General features: G+C 35.3%; 1 protein-coding gene across 3 annotated transcripts in view; it reads left to right on the top strand.

The window, feature by feature from the left end:
• Positions 1–6,317: 6,317 nt before the first annotated feature.
• Positions 6,318–8,274, top strand: part of LOC118200351 (degenerin mec-4-like) — a 124,927-nt gene continuing 122,970 nt past the window's right edge. For 2 of the 3 annotated variants that reach the window (XM_085824239.1, XM_085824238.1), the window contains exon 1: positions 6,318–6,442. The gene's annotated coding sequence lies outside the window, so the exon portion shown is untranslated. The remainder of the gene's footprint in view (positions 6,443–8,274) is intronic. The other variant, XM_085824241.1, reaches the window with a different exon arrangement.

Genomic DNA, 8,274 nt, shown 5'->3' with positions numbered 1-8,274 from the left:
ATTAAATAATTAAAAACAGAACCGCAAAAAATACACTAAACGAATAATATGTATGAAAAAATCAAATATGATCAGTATGATGTTTGTGCTTGATGTTTCAGAGCCAGTTTCTGAACATTCGGTTCAATATTTTTAGAGAGAGATGAACGCGCAAGTCGCCTTTTTCCATGATTTCGAGAGTCGACTCCTCTTTTTCGTAATTAGATCAGTAACAGCACTGAATCCTCGCTCGGCAAGGTAGGAGAAAAGGAAGGCAATTAAAATTTTTTGACGATAGTACACAATTCTTTGTAGAAGCGACTGAGGCTACTTTGAAGCCAAAATTCTGTTAGACGATTACCATTCTGGAAGCTGGCTTTCAAAGTTTCATTAGCTGAAAGTTCGACTAGTTCCTCCTGAATCTGAACCTCTGTTTTCTCAATGTTCATAAAAGGGTTCATGATTCATTGAGGGACTTCCAGGTACAAAATATTCTCAAAACGCTCAGAAAAGTCCATGTGCAAAGATTGAAGGTGTTGACAATAAATTTGTGTTTTACGAGATTTCATTGCTTTTATGCAGATCCGACAAGATCGGAAACTGGCTGAATTCGTTGCGACCAAAATTCTGCCTCCAAGAAGTGAGTTTCAGTCAGAAAAAAAAAAAAAAAAAAAAAAAAACAGATTTTGTTGTGATCAAATTGAACTTTTCGCCTTGAAGCTGCAAATTAATTCCATTGAATTTTGCGAATAGATCTTCATGTAAGCAACATCAATCTTAAATTGTACCAATCTGTCTTTCAGAGCTACACCTTTGTCTTCGAGGAATTTAAGTACGAAGTTCATAAGATTCCAGAACCTACTAAGGCACGCGCCTTTGGAAAGCCAGAAAACTTCGACGTGTCTTTGTCCTTACCCAGCAGCCCGAATAACCAGTCATTGAGAGCACTACTGGGAATGTTGTTCGCAACAGAGATGGCATATTGTCACGACTGAGGCAAACGGTGGCTGAGGTTTTTTGCAACTAAATGCTGCCTATGAATCCCGCACTAAACAATTAAAATACTTGGTACGTCTTTCTTCAAAGGGGAGATGAAAGCACGATGATTACCCACCATTGCAGCAGTTCCATTGGTGGCCAAAGACATAATGTTAGCAAGACGAATAATTTTCTCTTTAAAATAATCTTTGACAGTATTAAAAACTAGATTCACTTTTAGTATATGCAATCAAACGTTTTGCAAAAGCATCTTTTGAATAATTTTTCCTTCCTTCACAAACCGGACGTACGCTAACAATAAAGCCTTATTAGTACTTGCCAAGGTGGCTTCATCAACCCGAAGAGAAAATTCGATGAGTTTCAAAAGTTTGCCTAAGGAAGCTTCAATATCTTCAACCAACTCATGAATTCGTCGTCGCACTGTATCATTGCTTAATGGGACATTCTTTATAATACACTGGATGCGGATGATGGCGTAAATGTTGAAGGTATTCGTGGTTCATTTCTGCTTACTGTTACAACTTCGCTAAATCGAGACGAGCAGATGAATAAAACAGAATTAAAGTTCTTACCTTAATAAAGTGTAATCCAAGCTGCAGAGGTAAGGAACACGATCATTGTATTAGCAAACACAAAATAACATATTTATTAGGTATATGAAGAAAAAAAATATCTAGAGAAGATTACAAGCGTTGTTTACTGTCCATTGCATAACGCGAGAAGTGAGTCATACAAGGAGAGAATGTTTCTCCTTGTTTTTTGGATCAAGTCCAATCACAGTTAGCGGGGTGAGGGGGGAGTTGTACAGCCTCATCGCCTCCGTTATGAATTGCTCCACAATCTCCCACTCGATGAGCTGTTCTGTCCAAAGTAAGCCCGATTCCTTTCAATAGAAATTCCAGCTGTTGTCTGGGCAAAGGTTTCGTGAACATGTCTGCATACATCATTTTACTGTTGCAGTGTATTAATTTAACAATCCCTTGATTTTGTAGATCACATACGTAATGATATTTCACATCGATGTGTTTGGTGTAACTGCTTCCTTTCTCTTTTCGGGAAAGATTTATGCATGATATATTATCCTCGAATACGATGTTAGCTTCCTGTTGAGCGAAACCTAAATCTCCCATCAGTTGTCTAATCCATTGTAGCTCCTGCAATGTTAAGGCTAGAGCGATGTATTCGGCTTCTGTCGAAGATAGGGCGACACAATTTTGTTTCTTGCTTCCCCATGATACCGTACTTTTTCCTATTTGAAATATATATCCGGATGTGGATTTTCTGTCAGAGGTATCTCCTGCCCAATCAGCGTCACTATAAGCTTTGATGACTGGTGCACCATTGGACTTTAGATGTAATTTGTAATTAATTGTAGCTCTCAAATATCGTATGATTTTAATGATACCGTTCCAGTCCGATGTTGATGGATTTTCTACTTTTCTGCTAAGTATTCCAACAGAATTTGCTATGTCAGGTCTTGATACTGTTGCTAAATATAAAAGTGCTCCCACTGCTTCCCTATACTTCCGATTATCGGGAAAAATGTCATCCTGGTTGTTTTGGTTCTTCGTAAAATTCGTACTCATGGGTGTATAGCTTAGTTTCTTCGGTGACTCTCCGTCGAATTTTTCGATCATACTATTAATCTTGTTAGCTTGGTGAAGTTTAAAGCTTCCGTCTTTTTCTCTTTCGATTTCAATTCCTAGATATGTAGACACTTCTCCAAGATTTCGAATGTCGAAATATTCTTTGAGAATTCGTTCTACTTCTTGAATTGATTCACACTTGTCGCTCGCGACTAATATGTCATCAACGTAAACGATTATGTAAGTTCTTGCGTTTTTCTCGATTAGTGTGAAGGAACATGGATCAGCCTTTCCTTGAACGTATCCTTGTTTGCGCAGGATTTCAGCTATCTTGTGATTCCAGTTTCTGGCTGCTTGTTTTAGTCCGTAGATACTTTTATTCAGTTTACAGACTTTATTTGCTTCTGAAGCAGAGATGTAGCCTTCCGGTTGCTTCATATATATATCTTCTTATAGAAATATATATCATATCTTCATATATATATCTTCATATATATATCTTCCATATAGAAAAGCTGTTTTTACATCGAAGTGATTTACGTGCATTTTCCTTTGAGCTGCTATTGCCAAAATAGTCCTTATTGTTGTATATTTTACGACTGGTGCGAATGTTTCGTCGTAGTCGTGCCCAATTTTTTGGCAATATCCTTTAGCTACTAAACGAGCTTTATATCTGATAATATTTCCTGAAGCGTCGGATTTTGTTTTAAATGTCCATTTGTTTCCAATTGCTTTCTTTCCTTTTGGAAGATCGACTAGTTCCCATGTTTTGTTCCTCTTCAGTGCTTCCATTTCTTCTTTCGTAGCTTTTAACCACAGTTCCTTTTTTTTTGGTAGGAAAAGTTTGAAGTTCTTCCCAGTCTTTAGGAACTTTGATTTCTTCGTTCTTAGCCATGTATGAGAATCTGTTTGGTGGGATTCCTTTAGTCGATCTGTGGGATCTTCTCGGTAATGGGGGAATTTCTTCTGTTTCAATTACTTCCTCTGTAATATCATTTGGACGTGGTTCTGTCAATTTATTTTCTTTAAAAGGCCATTCTATTTCCTCATGCTGATCATTTAATTGACAAGGCATTTCTTCTTTTTTGTTTTCATCGAATATTACGCTTCTTCTGATCACGACGTTGTTTGCATGTGGCATGTAAATTCTATATCCTTTAGTACGGTCACTATATCCAACAAGAATTCCTTTTTCTGCTCTTTCGTCTAGTTTGCTTCTTTTCTGCTTTGGAACTCGACAATAAGCTGTGCTGCCGAAAACTCTGATATGGCTTAGGTTCGGCTTCTTATTATTCCATAGTTCATACGGTGATTTTTCAATTGATCTTGATGGTAGCCTGTTTTGTAGATAGGTGGCTGTCATTACGGCTTCACCTCAAAATTCTCTTTTGAGTCCTGAATCGAGTAGCAGGCATCTTGTCATTTCCATTAAGTATCGATTTTTTCTTTCTGCTCTACCGTTCTGTTGCGGTGAATATGCTACGGAGGTTTGATGTTCGATTCCCTCTTCCTTTAGATAGTCTTCAATCTCTTTGCTTGTATATTCTCCTCCATTGTCTGTTCTTAAGACTTTTGGCTTCTTTCCAAATTTGTTCTTCGTCATGGTTACAAATTGTTTTAACTTGGGAATAGCTTCATCTTTTGTAGCTAGCAGATAGATCGTTGTGTATCTCGAATGATCGTCGATGAATGTTATGAAGTATTTCTTTCCTCCTAGTGATGTTGTACCGATTGGTCCACAAATATCTGAATGTATCAAGTCTAGAACTGATTTTGCTCTATAGTTGTTTAGCTTGGGATACGGCAATTCAGTCATTTTTCCTCTGATACAGCATTCGCATTCTTTTTCCTTTTTGGCTTCTCCGTCAATTCTTATTCCGGTTGCCAGGTCATCATTCTTTAGTCTCTTGATTGCTTCATAATTTCTATGTCCTAGCCTTCTGTGCCAAAGATCTATACTATTTTCTCTTCTTTCTGCAGTTGCAATTTTGGCTTTTCTTCTTTGCTATTCAACTATGGTGTATAAATTTCCTTCTGCTTTAGCAATTCCTATGGTTTTATTTTTCTTCTTTATTCTGCAAATATCTTCTTCAAATTCAACTGTGAATCCTTTCTTTGTAATTTTTCGTACGGATATCAATCCTCCTTCTAGGTCAGGAACGTACAGAACATCTACGAGTCTCACTTCTATTTCGTTATCTTCGTCGTCTGTACAGTATAAATATCCTTCTCCTATACCTTCAGATTTCATCTGCGTGCCGTTAGCAATTGTTATCTGCTCAGTTTTGCTTCTATCCAATTTGGTGAAAAAGTTTATGTTATCGGTCATATGACAAGTAGCACCTGAGTCAACTGACCAGTTTGAGTTTTGAGATTTTCTTTCTCTGGTGACTTCGAACGTGTAATTCTCAGTCTTCTCATGATTCTTATTTTCGTTTTCATCTTCATGTGTATCCTCGTTTACAGCAACTTTCGTTTTCTGTTTATTTCCATAATTTCCTTTATTCGTTTGCTTTTCATTCTTGAAAAATGAGTTACTTTCGTTTTTATCTTTTTCTTTGTGGTTATTTAAGAATCTGCACTCTTTTTCTAAGTGTCCTATTTTTTTGCAATAATTGCATCTTCGTTGATTTAAATGCTTGAATTTCGTGTTAAAATTCGTTTTGAAGGCGGTTGTTTCTTCTGTTCGCGTTACTTCTTTTCTTCTCAGGCATTCGTCGATGAGTTTCGTTTTTACGTATTCCAGCGTTAGTTCTTCTTCTGGGCGTGCTTCTAAAGCTGTAATGAGATTTTCGTAGCTCTTTGGTAAGCCGCTTAGTAAGAGCGCTGCAATGTGACTGTCCTTTATTTCTTCACCGATTTCTCGCAGTTCGTCTACGATTTCGAGCATTTTGTTGACATGTTCTTCGAGTTTGTATTCGCTTTCTGCTTTTAACGTATACAGCTTTCTCAGAAGGTAAAGTTTACTGGAAAGATTCTTTCTTTCATGTATTTTCTTTAATTCATTCCATATTTCTTTGGCTGTCGTTTTATTTCTTATGTGTACGATTTGGTTGTCTTCTACGAGTAAGCTAATGGTAGCTTGTGCTTGTTCATCTCGTTTTCTCCATTCGACGTTTATTTCTTTTGGTGTATCATCTGCTATTAAATCCCATAAATTTTCCTTTTTCAGGATCATTTCAAGTTTGTATTTCCATACTTGATAGTTGATATTGTTTAGTTTCATGATCGAATATTTATTTTCGCAGCTGCTTCTGTATTTCGAATGCGCAGTACGCAACTATGCAGTTTTGTTTCGCTTTTGAAGACAGGCTTGGTTTTTCCTTTTTCGGATTATCCAGCGATAATTTATGGTAAAGTATCTTTTCTGTTTTTTTTATTCTGAATGGCTTATCTCGATGTATTTTATGCGTTTAGTTGAAGTAAACATATTTTCAGTCTCATAATCTTTTGTTGAAGGTATTCGTGGTTCATTTCTGTTTACTGTTACAACTTCGCTAAATCGAGAAGAGCAGATGAATAAAACAGAATTAAAGTTCTTACCTTAATAAAGTGTAATCTAAGCTGCAGAGGTAAGGAACACGATCATTGTATTAGCAAACACAAAATAACATATTTATTAGGTATGTGAAGAAAAAAAATATCTAGAGAAGATTACAAGCGTTGTTTACTGTCCATTGCATAACGCGAGAAGTGAGTCATACAAGGAGAGAATGTTTCTCCTTGTTTTTTGGATCAAGTCCAATCACAAGTCCATCCTCTTACTTAGCGGGGGTGAGGGGGGAGTTGTACAGCCTCATCGCCTCCGTTATGAATTGCTCCACAGTAAAACCTCTAGAACTTCCTTGACAGTCGGTAGCATCAAGTCTTTGCTGATGGTAAGAGCTTTCCCCGATTTAGTAATTAATTTTGATAGGTAATTAAGATTAACACTAGAATTAACAAGGCTAACCGATCCTGGTTTTCCACGGATGTATTTCAAAATTAAGCTTTGAAATTTTGAGCAGCTGTTGCGTCTGAAAGACTTTCAGCATTTTATGCTCATTCAGCAGTTTTCATTTTTAAAAAAGTAATAAAATAATATTACAAAAGTAAAACTATTATCATTAAAATTATAAGTTTTGTGACTGCTACTTACATTAATAACATTAATAGGTAAAAAATTATAAATAAAAATGAGAATTATACTGCTCACTGTTCATAACAAGATAGTTCATTAGAGACTGAAGCTTCTGGCGAAAAGATTTATTCCTGAGAATCTGCTTAACATCAATCTTATCAATCTTAATAAATCGTTCACGAGCATTGTTTGTTGTATAAGGCCAAAAATGTGGATCTTTGTTATTTGACACTGAAACAAGTAGTGGTAATAAGGATATTATTATACAACAGAGTTAAACAGTAGTTACTTTTCTCATTTCTAAGTTCATAGCCATGCGCCGCATGCATCGTGTACCCTAAGACGACGCTCCTGCCTGTTATATACTATCATTGTTATGTATTTAGTTTTATTTATTTATTTATTTATTTTTCATTTCATTTCGTGACCACGCCAAAGATAGGAATTTTCATCAGTATATTCATGTTCAATGTTATAAATTATCAAATGAAGTGTATCTGAATTGTAAATCTTTATTCTTTTAAGTATTTATTTTTGGTACTTTCTGATTATCCGCACTTCCACAAAAAGTAGATCACAGATTAGTGAATTCGTGAATTGACAAGCGTTTCTTGGACTATCTTAATAGTTCATATGTTGTGCTCCGTCATAGATAATAATAAAAAGAAGCATTTTATGAAAAAAAAAATACGATGGGGGGGGCGGGAAGGCAAACAAAAGTTGATATATTGAATATTTACATTTTAAAACCGGTGAATACCATTGAAACAACCGACATAGCTATAAAGCGTGCAAATTTGCGTGTGCCCAAACTCGTGGATTATTTAGTGTGACATGTATAGTCGAAAATACGCTAAAAACGGACAATTCTATTATAGACAAAAATCGAGGTGCGGATAATCAGGTAATACTTTATTTTTTTTACCTTGCTACTTTCGCGAACTTTGTTAGGAAATTTGACCCTTTTTTCATTTTTCACATGGAAATAGTTTTATTCATCTTTTTATACTTTAAACGTGAGGCAATATTTTCACTAATACGCAAATTTACTTCCTGACAATATAAATACAGAAGAAGAATGGAGAAGTATCTACTAGCAGCAGCATTTATCATTTGCATCTTTTTATCTTAAGAAGTCATTGCATGAAAGATAAAAGTCATTAATAGATTTTTCTTAGATCTAGAGAGAGCTTTCATGCGCTCTTCGCACATAGCAGATTCTGAGTGTAGCTGTTCAGCAAAGCATAAAATCTTTAATTTATCTTTGAAGTTTAACCAATCTAATTATCAATTTAATTATTAAATTAAATAAATAAAATTAATTATTTTAATTGCGATTAATTAAATATAATTACTGTTTATTGCATCCATCTAAAACCGTATAAATTAATTTTTTAAATGTATATTTTATTCTTTTTTTTCAGTATGAACTTTTTTCTCCATACTTCTGCCTGGTAATTTTTAATATACTTTGTTTTGTACTACAGTAGTTTTCTCTTCCCTTCCCCGTGCAAACAATGAATATATTACAAATCAATATATAAAGTAAGTGTACAATGTGAATGCAGCAAAAACTCAGAAACGAGTCCG

The sequence above is a fragment of the Stegodyphus dumicola genome, chromosome 9, assembly GCF_044657685.1.
Source record: "Stegodyphus dumicola isolate Sdum_Otavi_A_Nest chromosome 9, ASM4465768v1".
Taxonomy (NCBI): Eukaryota; Metazoa; Arthropoda; class Arachnida; order Araneae; family Eresidae; genus Stegodyphus; species Stegodyphus dumicola.
The sequence above is the reverse complement of the archived record's forward strand: the minus strand, read 5'-3'. Positions and strand labels throughout refer to the sequence as shown.